The sequence below is a fragment of the Pleuronectes platessa genome, chromosome 7 (genome assembly GCF_947347685.1).
Source record: "Pleuronectes platessa chromosome 7, fPlePla1.1, whole genome shotgun sequence".
In the NCBI taxonomy this organism is placed as follows: domain Eukaryota; kingdom Metazoa; phylum Chordata; class Actinopteri; order Pleuronectiformes; family Pleuronectidae; genus Pleuronectes; species Pleuronectes platessa.
In genome coordinates, this window is record NC_070632.1 from 26518960 (window position 1) to 26538573 (window position 19614).

The 19614-nt window shown below is 43.2% G+C and overlaps 1 protein-coding gene across 2 annotated transcripts in view; it reads left to right on the top strand.

The window, feature by feature from the left end:
• mgat4c (mgat4 family member C) overlaps window positions 1-19614 on the top strand; it is a 124164-nt gene that overhangs the window by 56776 nt on the left and 47774 nt on the right. For both annotated transcript variants that reach the window (XM_053427809.1, XM_053427808.1), the window contains one exon: window positions 15545-15625. The gene's annotated coding sequence lies outside the window, so the exon portion shown is untranslated. The remainder of the gene's footprint in view (window positions 1-15544; window positions 15626-19614) is intronic.

Below are 19614 nucleotides of genomic sequence, written 5' to 3' on the forward strand. Positions count from 1 at the left end.
TGGGCCTTCTTTTTGGGAAAATAAAAGTTCCCATCATACAAACTACATCTCCAAGACCTCCTGAGAGTTTTTCTACCTAGCTCAACCGCTCTTCTACATCTACCTTTAACACTCATACACAAGGGAAAACTACTGGCGGTTTCTAGGCCCAAGCAAGTTTCAAGGTTCCCCTCATCACCTTTATATTATTTTAGACATATTTTTCTTATTTTAGATACTTTTCACGATATTCAAGAGTAATCTAGAAATGTGTTGAAATATCAAAGCGAATTTCGCAATGCTGTCGCGGACCACCAGGGGGCCGCTGACCCCCGTTTGAAACCCCTGACTTAAACCATCTCTGAAATTCTTTATGATTTTGTTCCTGTGCACAATCGACGGAAAATTTACATGTTGGATCATCGATTTTCTGAACCTGAATGTTCTGTTTTCAACAAGCCTGGATAAATTAATGAGTAGACACCAATCAGAGGCTGCATGTATCGATTTTCATTTTCATCAAGTCATCAGGGATAGATGTCTCACAGAAAGTATTTGACAGTATTTTTTAAATACAAAAATACAAATGATTTAAGTATTATGATACGAAATATGAATACATTTTCATACAGATTCCAAAATACAACTTTGTATTTAAAATACACATTTTAAATGAGTGTATGATAAATACTGGCCATCCTGGGGCTAATTTGAGTGGGCAGGTGTGTTGTGTCCTGTTGGGCTGACGTGGGCGAGCTCTTGTGATGAGGGTGAGACAATCCCTAGTGCTGGAAGGCAACGCTGTCCTCCTGTCAGCCTGCCCCCTGATATTAAGGGCATGGAGAAGAAGACTTTGACAGGTGTCCATGTGTGGTGAAGTGATGGAGGTGTCTATCTGTCTGTGCGTCTGTCCGTCTGTTTGTCTGTCCATCCGTTTGTCAGTCCATCCATCCATCCATCCATCTATACATCCATCTGTCTATCTCTGTCTGTTTATCTGTCTGCCTGCCCACCAGCCCGTCCATCAATTTGTCTGTCCGTCTGCCTTTTTCTCTGTCTCTTTGTCTGTCTGTCTTTCTGTTTTTCTGTCTCTTTGTCTGTTTGTCTATCAGTCTGTTTCTCTGTCTCTTTGTCTGACTGTCTATCAGTCTGTTTCTCTGTCTCTTTGTCTGTCTGTCTATCAGTCTGTTTCTCTGTCTGTCTGTCTGTTTATCTGTCTTTTAGTCTTTGCTTGACTCCAGGGGTACAGTTTAGGCTGGAAGCTGTTGTTTGTCAGTAGTAAAATATTCATATTACGTGCAGTGAGTTTGACAAGCTACTCTGACACCTCCGTACACTCCACCCTCATTTTCATTTCCTCCCTGGCTCTGGCATGTTACCTCACAGCTCTGCTGTTCAGCACCGTGCTCTATGCTCAGTACAGTCATGATGAAAAGAAAACCACAGTGCACTACTTTCTTTTTACCTTTTCATACCTATCAGACCCATACCTTTCATATCCTGGCAAACACGTCGCCTGAAAAGCTTTCATTTGAGCTTTTATGACTATTCTTTTGAAGGCTTCCATGTTAAAACTGTACCTTTACAATATGCACTTTAAGGTCCCTCTCACCCTGTCATAATGGAGACACTTTCGATCTGAATCTGAAATGATCCTTGTGTGCGGCATATGATGTCTTGCATTTTCCAGAATGTCTCATCTTTTCTCGGAGAATCCTGCTAGACACAGTTTACCCTGCATGATTTCAGATGATGTTAACCAACAGCAGTATCAACAAGACAGGGGGCGTTTTTCTGCGAAAAATGGTGAATGCATGGTGAAACACTGCCAGCTCCGCCTCGTCTACTGTGGACTTTCAAAAATCGATCCAGAATTGTGGCTCTAGGAAGAATTTGTTGACTCTTCCTTGACATACAATTGGACCGATTTTGGAATAATATCTGCTTGCAAACTTTTCAAATATATTTCCAGTTCAGTCACCATGTGTAACTGCTCTGGAAAATAACTTTGAACAACTGTTAGGTAGAACCTAAAACCCTTGTCTACCTGAACCCCACAGTTTTACTTCAGGGGCCTGTAGTCCGAAAAGGGATTTGCAGTTATCAGGGTGACTTCAGTTTTACTTAAGAGTTTTCTCTACTGCGTGATGGAGAGAAGCTCAGCACATAGACGCAATTTACATTTGACATTTTACACGTTAACAGCAATGTCTTTTCTTTAGATGAATTTGTATTGTTCTTTTTTGGTATTCTAGCTTCTTTCATTGACTATCAGACTTGTTTACAAACCTAATTATGTATTTAAATACTGCTATCAATTTACAGTAGAAATTGAATAAAAGTTGTGATCCTGTTGTATTTTTAAGATATGAAAATCGGCCTAATTACGTCTTTATTGTATATTTTTGTGTTTGTTTTTTACTTACTCCCGGGTGAGCTTGAACCCACCATGGTTTCATCTCAAAGAATAAGGCCCTAATAATAGAACAGCTTTATTATAAAGACATTGACCTATACACATTCACACAGTCAATATTCATTGCCAGGTCTCTTCCTACATCTAGCTGCTGTAAATGTTTTTCTTTTCGTCCGCATAAAGTGTTTCTTCTCCTCGTATTTTTCTAATACAATCAATAAAATCAATCAAATTTTATTTGTATAGCCCATATTCACAAATCACAATTTGTCTCATAGGGCTTTAACATGGTGTGACATCCTCTGTCCTTAACCCTCAGCAAGATTTGGGAAAAAACTACTAAAAACCCTGTTAACAGGGTAAAAATACATAGAAACCTCAGAGAGAGCCACATGTGAGGGATCCCTCTCCCAGGACTGACAGAAGTGCAATAGATGCCACGTGCAGGAAAACATCATCAAGATTAAAGCTTTTAGGAGCATTGATGAGGGTAAACATCCTGAATGATAACTTCAATATTATATGTCAAGCAGTCCTGCTGCAATCATAGTCTATGGTAAGCAGCCAGCAAGATCATGATCCGCCATCCAGATCGGATCCACTATAGTCCACAGTCATTGTCCACTGCCGCTTATTATGATCCATCATCAGCTGCCACCTCGGCCGTGGTCCACCACCATTATGTGATGCCAACGCGACATGGGATCCGCCATTACTACTATGATCAGTCCGCAAGCTAGAGAATCCACCATACTGGATCCACCATTGCGACCTCTGATGCACTATCCACAAATCGTAATCCATGGTGCGGCCACAGCGGGCCCGGATCTGCGGGCAATAAAGCAAAGGGACTCGGGGAAGGGGTCAAGTCAGTAACATGTATTGATGAGATATGAATTACTTTGATGTGATAAGGATGGAGAAGAGGAAGGAGAAGCTGGAAAGAGAAGCTCCGTGTGTCATGTGTCATAAATTCCCTTTGCGTCATCAGGGGTTTTTGCCTTGTAATCAATGATACAATCTGAACTTGGGGGTACACTGAAGCTCAAGGTAAATCTGACTGGCTACTGGTTTGTATGATAGTTCAGTGCACCAATGAACGACACCAAGGCAATTTACTGTATGTGCAATCAAGAATTCTGATTCTGATTCTGATAGTACCAGTGGCGATTTCAGCCTGAAATTTCTGGTGGGGCAATTTTGTATGACATCATGTCACCGTCACAAAAATAGAGGTAGCTGATTATTATAAGCAGTAAAACTCTGAATAAAGAGCTTTAGGAGATGTAATGTTACTTTAAACAGCTGCTCTTAAAATGCAGATGTGACTTTAAATACTCACGTTTCAGTTGATCAAAGTAAATCTCATCCTCATAAACTCTAACGCTTCTCCCCGCTGGGTAATCATGTCGGGTCAATAACTCTGTACGATCCCGTTAGCATCGTCTGCAGGCTAGCGGAGCTAAACTAACAAGGCATGTACAGGTACCTGATCATCACTACTAACGCAATACTAAACTTGACTTACCACTTGAAACGGGAGCGCAGACGTCTCTAGCTTCTCTGTCAGGAGAACAAACCGAAGATCAAACCGTATTATTCATCCGATCTGTGAGTGAAACCTCTCCACAGACTGACGGGGGATAGCCTGTTAGCCTGTTAGCTCCGGTGAAGTCGAGCAGAAAACAGGGTGGGAGCTGGAGTCGCGTTTCGCATTATTCGGTTCGAGTTGCTAGGCAGATTTCGTGGGGCATATCTGAAAGTGCCCCAGCTCCACCAATCTCCCAATGTTAACTTCGGCCTGTGTGGTTCACGCTCATTGGTGTTTCCATGGCAACGGTCTTAAGCTTGGGCCGTTGCCCCAGAGCAGAGACGGACGGCAAGAGAGAAGCGTTTCACAGAGCAAGCACACAGACAGAAACACACATGAATCAAATGACTCCAAAACAAGACTATAATGCGTGTGAGTCAAGTTTATTCACACACACATTCACGCTACTTTGCATATAAAATAAAATAAAAAATATTTTGCCACAAAGTACAGATGTATTGAGCTTTCTGCACCACAGCGCCATCTGGTGGGACAGTGCACCACCTGCCCCTAAAGTAGAAACGCTACTGGATAGTAAGATGAAATCCATGTGGCCCACTCAGTAGATCAGCCATCAATACCTCAATGCCTTTTTAAACTAAACGCTTCCTATTTTAGAAAATAGAACAAGTTACGTTCTGCCGCACTAATTAGCTCTAACTATAAGCTTTATCAAAAAGGAAGGTTTTGAGCCTACTCTTAAACGAACAGATGGTGTCTGCCTCCCGAACTGAAAGGGGTAGATTATTCCACAGCAGAGGAGCTTGATTGCTGAAAGCTCTGGCTCCTACTCTACTTTTAGAGACTTTAGGGACGACAAGTAGGCCTGAGTTCTGGGAGCGGAGTGCTCTAGTGGGTTTATAAGGTACTAACAGCTCTTTAAGGTAAAATGGCGCCATATTATTAGTATTATACAATAATTGATCCTTGTTGTGAAATATTCAGTTCTGCTGCCATTGCACTTCCATGTCTGTGATTGGTCATACGCAGTAAACACCGCCCATTTGATGTACACCCGCTCATATCTATAGTAGGAAACGCTGGATGGACTTATCGATAGGGATGGGTATTGTTTGGTTTTTATCCGATACCGGTGCCTAAACCGTGCCTGAACCGATACTAAAAAAGGAAATGCTCCCGGCGGGGGCTAGCCAGCGCCAGGGAGAGGTCTCTCGAGGAGATCCTCCCACACCTGCACGGAAGCCCTGACGCAGGTGTAACACGGGCAGCGCGGAGACAAGAGTTTGTCAACCGGCAGACGCACCCGACTCATGCGGGGGCCTGACGGGAAGCGCCCCTTCCAGTGAAGGAAGGATTGGAAGTTTGAGGAGGTGGGAGAACCGAAGACCTCAGTCTTCAATTGGCTCAGGCACCGAAATGAAGCACCGAAATCTGCGTTGCATTTCGGTCCGGGTAGGTACCGGTTGTATTGGAACCGGTGCCATATTGGAACCAGTTCTCGGTACCCAACCCGACTTATCGAGTATATTACCAGCGTCCTGGGACCGCTTAGCCCCACTGCGTTTGGAAGGTCAAGTTCAGATGGATGACTGAAAGATATCCTGGGTCTGACGAAACTCGCTTCGTAGTACAGGCCCCATGCCTGTTTCTATCATGCGGTCCAGTTTAGAAAAACAATAAATTAAGTTATGGTATGGATAGAGTAAATACGTTTCAGCAGCTTTCTAGTGGAACATCCCCACATGAAAAGGTAGAAAAAGCTGCTATCTCGAGAGCAAACCTGTTTCCGTCCAAGGCTCTATATCTTTGAGACAGCATTGATCAACTGCTCGCTCTCTGCATGTTTCTATGCATCATGCTGCAACAGAATGATTAGCCTCAGGGGGGAAGGTAAACAGAAGTGGGAAAAAAGTAGCAAATCATCTTTTCATTATATTTTTCTGCAGCCTTGCTCTTTAGTCGTCATCACGGAGTCGAGGCCTCTATCTCCAAACTCTATATCAATATGGATTTAGGAGTCTCCCTGAAGCAAGGTTCTCAGCTAATTAAATCTTATAATCACTTTGTACTGTAAAAACACAAGCGAGGAGGAGGGGTCGTGTCAGGACTTGGCAGTTTAAACGAGGGCCAGTGAAGTTTTATTTAACAAAGGCAGCTAATTGGGTCAGAGCTCTTTATCCTCATAAAGCACCAAGGTTCTCCAGTCGGCCCGCTTGCGGCTCTTTGTGCTCAAGTGGAGTTTCGACTCTTTCTAAGAGAGTGAGAGGAGGGAGAGCGAGGTTGCAGCGCAGACCAAAACAGCCTCTGTTGTCAAGGCTACAGCTAACAGGTATTTTATATTGTCTTCATGGTGTGGAGGAAGTCAGGTCTGCTGTGAGAAAAGTGATGGGATTCACAGCAGCTCTATGCCTACAGTGAATTCCAATAGAGTAAGGTGCTACAGAGACGTACAAGTCCATAAACTTCTTCCATCTTTCATCATAAGAGGGGGGATCGTTCAAGCAAGGCGCTGTGTGCTCCACTGATGCAGGTCGGAATACGATCCTATCACTGCCTTGTCAAACTCTCATCACATCTCCTCTCTTTACATTGTATAATTACCTGAAGTGTTAGGACTGTATTCTTGTTTATCCTATGCATAATTCATAATTTTTGCAAATATTTCCTAAGAATTGTAATGTGTGTAAATAGTGTAATATTTTAATTACAGAGTCTTCGATCTGCACTTGAAAAATGCTAATTTTTCTCGTCTATTGTACCATGCTTTGTAACTTGTGTTTAATATTGCAACAAGCTCTAGGTTATAGTCTTTATTCATGCAGGCCCAAATGTGAGCAATAATTATCCAGTGATTCCTGCTTAGTTATCAAAAGCAGTTAACTACAACAACAAGTAAAGAAGCTGTTTTTATTCTTCACTCTCGCTCAAGTAAACACTTTCAATTCATCGCCATCTTAGTCGGTTTTTAGGCTGAATGTTTTTCTTAAAACATTAAAGTTATTATCATTATTATCATTATGGCATTCATACACAAATTTTCTCTTCATTTTCATTTAAATTGTTTACTTTGTGGATCATATACCAGTGTTGACCACAAAAGCCAATGTTAGAAGTAGTAGCTAAGGAGATTAGAGATGATGTCAGATTGAGGCTGAAGATTGTAGTGTTCAAAGTGGCAAATCAAAGATGGGGAGCATCAGCCACTGTACCTGCTTCAAAAGTCTTAAAATTTGCTTTAATGAGAAAGTGAATGCCAAGCAGCGTTCAGCATTTGCAAGTACGTAAAGGGGGAAAATTTGCACTCGTCTTAACACTGTGATTAGCACACACAGTAGAAATGCTCGCTCAAGGGTATAGTTTTGTGATATAGTGTTCTGTGTACTTTTATCAAAGTGTATGCGAAATTTGAGACTAAATAAACTAGTGATTAGGGATGAGCGAGTACAGCATTATCTGTATCTGTAAACCATATGAATTATCTGTATCCGTATCCGTACTCGGAGTGGGCGGGGCCTAACCCGGAAGTGGGTGTGATTTAACCCGGACGTGGGCTGGATTTAACCCGGAAGTAGGCCGGGTTGTCTTGATACGGGCGGGGCTTTAACCAGTATGTTATTTTAAGCATGCAATTGATATGGGTTGATCAGAAATTGTTATATTTATTAGGGATGTCCCGATCCGATATTGATATCGGAAATCAGTCCGATATCAGCCAAAAAAGTGAATATCGGATTTTATCGGACTGAATCTAAAAACTCCGATATAAGCGCTCCGATATAAGCTGTCCATTTACCGCTCCAGGACTTCTATAATAGGTGACTCTGGTTTGATCACACTCCAACACAGTAGGTGGTAATGCCCCTTAATTAACGTTGGTGCCGGCCGCGGAAGAAGAGCGTCTCTGATCCAGCATGCACAGCCCACGTGATCACAACAACGACAACGTGTGTGCCTGCAGCAAGGTGTAGTGATGTCGGCTGTGTGGAAGTATTTTACCGTAAACTCGGACAAAGACGTTGCAGCTAAATGCAACATTTGTCAGGCGCAAGTGTCCCGTGGAGGGACAGAACCGGGAAGGTTCAATACAAGCAACCTCATCGCACATTTGAAAAAACACCACAAAAAAGAACATGAGGATTTTCGCGAGAGCAGCAAGGCGAAGCAACAAGCCTCTGGCTCGCTTCAGCAACCCACGCTGGCCGAAAGCTTTGCAAGACGTGACAAACTTAGCCTGGATGCCAGACGAACTTAGCCCCGCCCACAACATTTTGGTCGGGCAGTTCGGTCTGGAGTCGCTCCATTGGGAAAAAATTATGGGGCGTGTTTCAACTGACCAGGAAGTAAAATTCCTCTTCGCTCAATTGGATAGACCTACAACCAATCAGAGCAACGTAGTATGTGACGTATGCTAAGCAACGCATTGTGAGTTATTTACTAACGCCGGGTTCACACCGGACGCTTCAGCGCAGCGCCAAGCCTTAAATAACAGCTGGCTCCCATCCACTCCCATGTTAAAACTTTGTGCCGGTCACACCGGAGGCTGAAGCACCGCGAGGCAGCCTTGGCGCAGCGCGGTGCTTCAGCCTCCGGTGTGACCGGCACAAAGCCGTGCAGCGATCTACTGGATCAACGGGTGATATTATTAGCGCTGCCCGGCGGTTCAGCGTCGCTTCAGTGTCCGGTGTGAACAGCCAAGCGCCGGGGCGATAGGGATTAGCGCGGTGCTCTGGCGTCGCCTCCACGTTCTGTGTTCCTCTTTCAAAATGAATGCGCTGTCGATGTCTTCTAAAACAGACTCAATGGCAGCATCTACACATCTCAGCTCGCCAGCGGCAGGCATGTTTGTTGAAAACGAATTCAACCCGAGGGCACTTTGGTGACGTGGTTTACGTCACCGTTGATCATCTGTCAATCATCGTATAAAGCCCGCCCTGACAATCTGATTGGCCCAGTCCGGCCATAATGTTTTCCCAATGGAGCGACCCCAGACCGAACTGCCCGACCAAATCTGTTGTGGGCGGGGCTAAATTCGTCTGGCATCCAGGCTATGACAAACTACCACGGGACAGCAAAAAGGCAATGGCCATAACAGAAAAGATAGCCCAGTTTATTGTGCTTGATGACCAGCCCCTGTCGGTGGTGAGTAATGTCGGGTTTAAACGCTTAATGGAGCACCTCGAACCTCGCTACATTATTCCTATAGTTTTTGTTGTTTTTGTCCCTGCCCACAGTTGTTTCCAACATATGCTGACAGTAGAAAAATAACTGAAGTGAACTTGAATTGTTTGCACTTTAAAATTTAATTTATTCTATTCAATTGTATAATGATGTTGGTAACCAGTGGTTATTTTGCACTTTAAATATAACATTTTGTTTTCATTGGATTTGTTGAGGTAATACTCTTATGTTGAAGGTTAAAATTTATGTAACCAATTGGTTAATAATAAATGGGTCAGTTTTTCCTATACCTACTGTTGCTGACTATTGTTTTCTGTTATATCACTACAACATCAGTAACAGTAACATCACTTTATCAAGCCTTTTCTAACATTCCACACAACAAAATAAGGAATAAATATATGTATGATTTGTGCCTATATCGTATCGTATTGATATCGGTATCGGCCAATACTCAAGGCTACAATATCGGTATCGTATCGGAAGTGAAAAAGTTGTATCGGGACATCCCTAATATTTATTGCTGATTAGAAAACTATTACAGGACAGTATCAGCATTGAGCTTCAGATCAATGATTTTGATCACAATAGCAAACGAACTATTTACAAAACAAGTTTTGCAACAATGAATACAACACATGCTGTTGCAATTATGAAGTGAAATGTAATAACAAGGGTTTTCATACTCAACATAACTTTATTTTTTAACTTTGAAATTTTTTTATGATTTTTTTATTTTAATTTTATTTACATTTATTTCCACACGAGGTGTGTGTGTGTGTGTGTAGCTTAATTTGTAATATTTTTTATACCACTACTACCTAGAAAGTGTCAGACACTCAGTGCGTGAAGTAAAATAAAACTGGTTAGAGCCAACTGACGGTTTAAAAAAAAAAAAAAAAACTCCAACGACCGGCAGAGAGAGGGAGAGAAAGTAGCCAGACGCTAGAGAGTAGTCCGACACTCAATGCGTGAAGTAAAAAAAAAAAAAAAATCTCCGACAGGCAGAGACGCAACGCGAGTCGCTTTCTACCAGCACCACGTCTGAACGAACCCACGTTTAACAGAACTCTACTGGTTAATAAGTAAGTACAAACTGAAATAAAAACAAACTTCCAGCTGAAGAAACCCTAAACGTTAACGGAAAAGACCCGCGAACCTGAGTGACTGAGAGACAGAGAGCTGTTCTGTGAGTGAGTGAGCAGAGCGGTGTGTGAAGGGGAGGAGCGCTGTGACGCTGTGTGAGGATTTTCATTCAGTCCGAGCACAGATATTGACTCGTATTACTCGTATAATACTCGTGCTCGGCAAAAGTGCTTTATCCGTACCGGATACTCGTTTCAGCCGAGTATCCGGCTCATCTCTACTAGTGATGCACCGATGTATTGGACCAAACATCGGTAGTGGCCGATATTCGCCTCGTTTACTGATATCGGCGAATCGGTAATAAACTTGACTTTCACCGATATCATTGGCCGATGTTCATATTTGTGGTAAAACTGCTGGGCAAGTGCCGTGGCTGGGGGAGCAGTCGCCCCATCGCCCTCCTCTCCACGTCACCAGAGGCTCGGTGTGCGGCACGCCTCGTGGTCTTTCGTCCGCGGTGCCTCACGGCGTCGCTTGTGCGGGGGCTTTCTTTCTCTTGGACCGCGGGGCGGTGTCCGTTGCCGGTGCGGAATGCGGGCCATTGGAGGGGACCGGGTATGGCGGTCGGTGGGGGCGTCTGTGGGCGTGTGTCGGGCCCTTCTCGCGGATCACCTCAGATACGGTCCCGCTGGGGGCCCCCTCCGGCGGTGCGCCTCGGCTGGCGCCTAGCAGCTGACTCCGAACTGGTGCGGACCAGGGAAATCTGACTGTTTAATTCAAACAAAGCATCGCGAAGGCCCACGGTGGGTGTTGACGCTATGTGATTTCTGCCCAGTGCTCTGAATGTCAAAGTGAAGAAATTCAATGGGAGTAACTTTTGGCACTCAAAACAGGTCAATCTGAGGAGGGCTGTTTTAGACAGAGTAAAAAGGTTCTGTTTTAAATGATCCTTGTGGTATTTTGACCAAAATATGTTACAGACATTTCATTAAGACCCCAAGGAACCATATAAGCTTGCGGTAAAATGCGCATAATATGTCTCTGTTAAATAAAGTTTGGTTATATCAAAGATTGTTTCATGAATCTGATTCAATTTGTGCTCATTAAAATATGAGAGTGATAAAGGGCTGAACAAATTTAAAATAGTGCTTTTTAAATTATTATTTTATTATTTTCCTGGCACAAAAGGGTGAATGAATAACAACAAAAACAAAATAAACAAATATCGGTATCGACTATCGGCTATCGGCCAGATTGTTGTTTTAAATATCGGTATCGGCCAAGAATTTCCATATCGGTGCATCCCGAAAATAAACACCATAGTTCCTCTGATTTCTATCATGAAGCTGCAGCAGCTCTGTAGGGCTGGGCAATTAACCTGAAATGCATGGAAACATAGACATTTATAAACACTAACCGATAAAACTTTTCTCATGTCTGTTAATTTGGTTAATACTTTGGCCAATCCGTGCATTCACAAACTGTCGGGTTTCCACTACGTTCATTTTGCAGGGGCACAATGTCGTATCACCTTACCGCATGTCCTTGGAAATAGCCGGATTCATGATCCAGCACCATCGATTTATAATTAAATAAATGTGTGAATAACGACAGAGACCAGCACACACACACACACACACACACACACACACACACACACACACACACACACACACACACACACACACACACTCCTGCAGACAGAAGAGACATTTTCCCTGCAGACTATGACGCAACACAGTGCTTTAATTTTGTAATTGCGGAAGAAGCGTTTATCCAGGAACATAAATTAGAATTAGGCAAGTTTTTTAAATATGAATCTCTTGTTGACCAGCGATGTGCCCCATGCGTGGGGGGGATCACTGAATAACATTAAATAATCGTTCATTAATCGTAAATTATGTAAAAGTTTGAAATAATCGTAATATTGATTTGAAGTCACAGCACCCAGTCCTACAGTTCTGTTACTTATGGTCCATTATTCCCAACTGTGCTTTCAGTTGCTACACAGTAACAGCACTTAGTGGATAAAAAAGAAATAGATGCTTGCAGTTGATTCATAGCAGCATGTCATTGGATGTGAAAAACGACAACAATATATGTAACTGAGATATTTATTTAGCACAGTGTAAACATTACACACCCCCATTTAGACTAAATAGTTGCAAACACAGAAAAACACTTCATTATAAATTCACGTAGAAAAATAATGCACAATCCCTTTCCGCTTTCACAAGCCAAAGGAGTCGCTGTGTGTCTGCGGTTGCTCTGTTCGCTGCAGCTCCGAGGTGGTGACCTCGCGTTTCCTCCATCTTCTGTGTTACTCACATTTGTGTCTGTCCCCGGGGCTCTTCGTCTAAAGAGCCCGGACTGGAGAGGCAGCCGGGGCCAAGCACAGTATGGCGAGGTTAGCACTGCCCTGGAGAAATCTTCACCGCGACCTGATTTCTTTCACTTGCTCCCCATATTCCCTAGATCCTCCACTCATATTCACACGATCCTCTGTCAGAGCCATTTGTGGGGAAAAACTTCTCTAACAGCAGTGAAACTAGAACAAGATTTCAGAGTCCAGTGACATGCATTGTGGTTGCAGTTCCAGCACCAGGCTGTCAGGTGTCCAAGCAGATTCTTCTTTGAATGATTAATCAGGCAGATAATTGCATCCATAATGAGGAATAATGCATAATGTCTGCCTGTTACTGTTGTCATGGATCCTCATCAAAACTGCATATCTGCACCATCAGTGGGAAACCGATGCATCGAGGAAAACCTCTCATAGCAGTCTGTCATATTCATCTCGCTGTGATCTGAGTCAATATTAGTGATTGGTCCCCAAGTCACGTTCAGCCCCATCTTTTCATTCCAGCATCTGGATTTAATTGGTGCTACACTGTAAAGCCACAGCTGTTCTGCCTGTTAGGACAATAAATTACCCCAATTAGGAGTCAAACAAAGGAGGCTGTCTGACACCGGCGGCCACTGCCATGCCGGGAGATGGTAATGCAATGAAATGAGGCTTCTCACCAACATGAAGCTGTGCAGAAACACCTGCCCCATCATCTCCCTGATCAAAACACAGTTCCAGTCCAGCGGATATATGGAGCAGGAGAAGATTGGCCTGCATGGCCTCAGTTGCAGTAGCTTCTGGTGTGTAAATGAAACATAAAAAGCGTCACTGTGTAGGAAATCAATGAACGGTATGTTATATAATTGCAGGGCAGATGATTAATTGGTGTTCGGATGATGAGTTGTGGGTACATCCAGGTTTTTTGGCAGCGGCGGGACATATCGATAGCATCAGTAATGAGGCTAGTCATGAGGGAAGGTTTAGGAGGATGTGGAATTGGAGGAACAATAGGAACATCTGTGCCTCACTACACAGCTAGGGCATAATTGTGACCATATTTCATTTTCCTCTTTAAAAGCCAGTCGTACTACACTTGCTGTCCAAGTCCCTGAAAGATGAGGCATATTTATTTGGCTCACTCCAATACATTCAGCAGCTTCCGCAACTCAGGTGGTCTACCTTTCAGAAAAATGTGGGGTAGCTGCCTCTGTGATGACGGCCTCTGTCTCGATCGGAACTCTCTCCACGTCTCCGCCAGGCCACGCCATCCCTTTGTCTCACATCTTGCTGTGAACACACCATTAAGCCAGCCGTAGTTTGACAGGAAAAATGAAGTGTGCTATTTCCTGTGGCCTCGAGTGTCTTCCTGAATAATGAGCGCAATGCCTGGACCCCCCATGCCCCTCTCCCACTCCCTGCCATTGGTTTTTCTCTTCTCCTTGAAGTTCCCGTCTGCTTAGAGAGTGAAGGGGTCTTGAGGTTGACATTTGTCTCTGGGAGAGAAAAAAGTGGTCAGGTAAGACCTGTCAAACCAAAGCTGGGAAGATTAGGGAAAAAAGGATAGTTGAATGAAGTGGATTTTATTGACAAAATCCTCATCCCAAGTCACAGTAATAGAGAATTCTGTGTCTGAGGAGATAACCGTAACGACAGAGTGTCATGAAATGATGCAAACAGCTTGTGCGAGCCAAAATTAACTGGCACTGTTTCCCATATCACTTATTATTTTGTATTTTTTTTAAACGTGTCGAATGTCTCGGCAGCAGAACTGGATCACAGCAACACTGAAATGCTGAAAAGAAATGGACACTCCGGTGCTAGCTCCTCGTCCAGCCTTACTTCTCCCAATTACCAGCGTGTGAGCAAACAGTCTGACATGACTGACCTCCTCTCTGAGAGCTGTGGTCATGACTGGAAGGCTCTCCCTGCTTATTATGACAGGAGTGTTATAGCAAGGGAAGAAAAGTCTGGACCGTGGCGATAGCACCGCAGGAATGGATAGCCTATTATCCACCATTGTGTGGTGCTGGTAATGGTGAGAGAGAGGGCATCCTCTCTGTAATGGTGATGATGCATTTGGAATGGGTAGTGCCTATTATATATCAGTGAGTGATAATGGCAGCAGAGAGCCTCCTCTGGGTTGTGGTCATGATGCCAAGGAAATTCATAAAGGTCCACACAGAATATACATTGCATGCCATCTTGGTTTTATGTTGATAGCTGGAATGAAAGGAGTGGCAGAGTTTTTCTCTCTCTGTATTGTAATAATGGTTGGCCAGTCCCTGTGTTCAAAGAGCGTGAATATCCAGGGAAGGGATGAAATTGAAGTGTGTGTGTGTGTTTGTGTGTGTCTGCGTGCGCGGGTGCATTCGGCCGCATGCATGTGTGCAGATGACAAACAAGAGGCACGCAGTAGAAAGAGAGCGTTAGTTAGCTATCTGCTCTGCTTGGCGCTCCGCCGCCCCTGTGATGTATGTTTATGGCCCATCATCTCTACCCAATTACCCTCCCTCAGTGTGGGAGCGCCGCGCCTTCCCATCACAGCCGTCAATGTCTGAGCGTGGAGAGAGACAGCGACAGTTAACGTTCCTGGACATCCTTGACAAAGCGCTGTTTTCCTTAGGGGGCTGTGGAGATTCATCTTCAAAAGTAAGCCACTGGGTAGAGGAGTCTGCCGTGTCTATGGCTGCTTTGGGAATCGGAGACTTGTTTACTGTGTGTTAATGTGAAAATGTGTGTCTCTCTCTGAGTGTGTGTATGTATGAGTGTGTGCTACAATTTAGGACAGTCTGTGTGCAAACTTGGCAAATCTCCTATTTCCCACGCACTCTTGTGCTTGCATCCGTCTGTGTGGATCACTCACAGTTCGATACATTGAGGTGTGCAGAGTGTTGGACGCTGTAAATAATGTGTGATCATTACTGTCACGCAGACAAAACTACAGCTGTGAAATAACCTTGGCATGATGGCTGTCATTGTTTCTCAGATACAGCCGAGGCAGACATCTTCATGTATCCCGTCCAGGTCAAGCTGCAGACTTTCTCCCACAACATCTGACTTTTACAAGGTAATCCTTTTCACTTGCTTCTTTGGACACAAAATTATGTGCTGAATTGTTACGATTACAGCATAGCTGCCCCATGCTTTGCCATCAAATGCTCTCCAGTAGAGAAGTAACATTAGACAAGGTAAATCAAATCGAAGTCTTGGCGCAACATCCATGAGGACTGATTTGCTTTTAGAGGTAGGGAGTTGTTTTTAACCCTGTTGACACTGATGAGGAGTGTTATCTAAAGCAATCTCATCACATTTAGATGATCTGTGATACTGAGGCAAGACGTTAGTTTATATGTTTTTTATCTCTCTGGCTCCATATTCATACGATATGACAGATTGAAACTACAAAGCTGTGTTTGTGTTGGCTCGATGAAGTAATGCTGGTGCCCAGAGGGTCTATCAGGGAGAGAAAATATTGACCGCCAACAGTTACACTTTGCTGGTGTTATTGCTTTTCACACTTGTGTGATACAGACAGCAGTCACCAGGCACAACATTTGTAAACCCGAAGCCATATTGACAGCTGTGTCTCTCTTCTGTCTAGGGCAGAAAATCCAGTTTATTATATTTACTTTTTATTTAATTTCACTCAAGTGCTTTTGTTGCAAACACATAATATGAAAATGCCGAACGAGACTAGAACAAAAGAAAATACTTACAGTTCAGATGAGACGCGAAACCCACAGGGGCCTGCTAAATTAGGATGTGCAGCAGAATGTGTGTGGGTTGTATGTGTGACTTTTAAAAATGCTGTAGATTTTGACTTGCTCAGTCAGCCTCTGTGACTCTCGGTGTGCATACAGTGGAAGACAGTTTATCACATCGACATGAGAGCAGAGCTCTTAGACATTGTCTGTACTCAGCAGCAGTACAGGATCGTCTTTTATTATAAACTCACCAAATCAGATTTCTGTGTATACTTGTTGGTAAAGCAAGAAGGGGAGGATATAAATGTTATACTCTCAAAAAAATGTTTTGGCTGCCCACCATAATGTTATTTGTCCTGTCGTTTTTAAAACTTCTCATAATAACAGATCTCTAACTTCGTTTTCTGCTCAGTTGCTGCATTGTGTAGCTGTTTTTCTGGGCTATTTGCGGCATGCTTGCCCCTGCTACCATCCATAAAGTTTTTACTGTCCACATATACAGTAAGACCTTAGTTTAGTTTCAACTGAAGTTGTGGCATACAATGAGCTTCTTTCCCTCTGCACTTACACATTTAGTTTTTGAGTCATTAGGACAGACTTTTAGAAATACGGTTGGCCCCAGGTTTAGTTTGAAAACCAAACGCAGATGGACCACATTGAGACTGGTTCTGCTAGAGATTTCTTCCAGTTAATAAGATCATTTTTTCTCTCCACAGTCCCCAAAGTCCTGCTAATTGTGGGAACTGTTGTGTTTCTCTATAAATTAATTAAAACTTCATATGATTTGATTTGGCGCCTAAAATTGAATTTTATTGAATACCTTTTATTTTTATTAGAGCTGTGAAAAATAACGCGTTAACGCGTTATGATTAAATTACAGGATTAATTCGTTTTTTTTTTTTTAACGCATTTAACGCATGCGCAGAAGGACCTTCCAATTCCGCCGCCTCTGCACTAGTCGCCGCTCTAACGCCGGGTTCACACCGGACGCAGAAGCGACGCCGAAGCGAGGCGTAAGCGCAGCGCCAATCCTCTGGCTCCCATCCACTCCCATGTTAAACCGCAGCGCTGAACACACCGGAGGCTGAAGCGTAGCGTTGTGCCGCGGCTGCCTAGCGCCGTGAAGCGATCGTTTCGGCGTCGAGTTTATTTTTTCCGCTTGACGCGAGCGTATCACGACAGGAAACACACTGAAAAATGATTTTAAACGATATAGATGACATATTTTATATGATATAAATGATCAAATATGCATCCCATACTTTGTATTCACGTTCTGTTGTCTTGGAGTTTTCATTTTACCACTTTTACCAACCACATTATTTAATGTCCCCCTCTGCCAATCCACTACAGCCACACAAGCAGTCATAAAGATAAAAAGAGAGAGGGGGGGGGGGGGGGGGGGGGGGGGCTACGTATTCTCCACATAGGCTTGAGTGGAGAATACGTAATTTACCCTCGACAACCGACATTTACCGGAGCTAACAGCGGAGAAGTTCTTCAACATGGATGACATTAAATTAATCATTGAAGTGGAGGAGTAACTTCAGTTGTTGATTCTCAGCATATGTTGTATAAAGACAACACCAAAAAAGACACATGTTGGGACGCTGTTGCTTAATGTTGGAGCAACAAGTAAGTATATGCTTGAAAAAAATGATTAAATGCCGTTTTTACTGCAGGCTGATAACAGCAGAAGTATGTGATATTATTAGTAATGCGCGGCGCTTCGGCGTCGCTACCGCGTCCGGTGTGAACCCGGCGTAATGCAGTCAGACGGCAGCTGCCATTCAAACAAACAAACAACATGGATAATTCTGATGAACCTGAGGACCTTCTGGACGGGAAGATCGTGTTCCAAAAAAACAAAGATCGAACATTCAGTAAAACCAAGGTGATATGCACACTCTGCGAGAAGACGTTATCGTTTCACCGTAGCAATACCCGCCTAACCACCGCAACGCGAAGCATGTGTTGGCGAGGGGCGTTCAAGTGGAATGCGCCAAACCAGACTCACTCGCAGGACACATTGTGCAAAAGAAGCGGTCAGCTTTACTGTCAGAGAATTTGAACAAGTTAGTTTGCCTCACCAACTGGCTAAAGACCGAGTAGCTAAGAGGGCCTTTAGAGGCATTAGATTGTATCATGGTGTGGTTAATGGTTGTGTGACAAAAAATATAAAAAATGTCAACCATCCTATGGCTAAGAAGCTCAAATAATTTCTGTTTAATTTAAAAAAAAAAGTTTTATTCAACCACACAATGGCTAAGGAACCCGAATTCTGTTTAGGATGAAGATTATATTAATGTTCCATATGGAAAAGCAATGATAACTGCTGAAGAACTGCTGAGTTGCAGCACAAAAGAAAAGTTAAATGTCATAAATCTTGTTTTCACAAAAATATTCCGAAAAAATCGGTAATGTGATTAATCATGATTAATCCATAGAAACCTGTGATTAATTTGATTAAAATTTTTAATCATTTCACAGCCCTAATTTTTATATATACGTTAATTTGCCATGTATTTTGCCAAGCACTTACTAACCTTGTTTAGATAAGTGAAGTATTTAAAATTATTATTGTTGTAATTAATAGTATTATTATTATTATTATTATTATTATTATAATAAACCATATCAGTAGCGGCAGGTTGAGTTGATAGATTGTCATTTCCACACATCACTTTACTTTGGCATTTACCTAAACAAGCATGACTGTCGAGTTGTGAAGCATCACAGTCACAGCAGGCTTGAGAGAAAGGCACGGCAGTGATCAGGATGACATTTGTAGAATATTTCACGACAGATGCAGTGATTATAAATGCCTGCTCCTGACAGCCGTGCAGCCGCTGAATTCAGAGGCTGAGTTACGTGTGTTAGGCATGAGATACATATTCACAGCGAGTGCCAGCGTTCCCTCTCTTATGCCCTTATGCACTCTGACGCTCCTGTTTACTTTTCCTCTCGTGTATCCTGATAAACTCTTTCCTGCTTTTGCTCCGGTGTTTGGGGAGGCTGAGGATTTGTCGCTAAACAAAGCTTCATTAAATATCTTGATGTGCTCTGGATGGAAATGGATTCAACATTGACATACAGCTGAAATTGAGGTGCGTACGTTTGTGTGTGTGTGCCTGTGTGTGTACTATTATACACTCCATGCCTCACAAAAATACTTTAAGTGATCTTTAGAAGTGTAAAACAATAGCTTTCTCTCCTCCACTGAGACGGGCCGTGACCTCCTTGCTGTTGCTTAACAGTGACCATTTGAATTGTAATGGGACAGGCTGATTGCCAATCGACAGCCCACATAAAAGTATTGCCGTACTGAATCAAAAGGCAGCTCTGTGATATC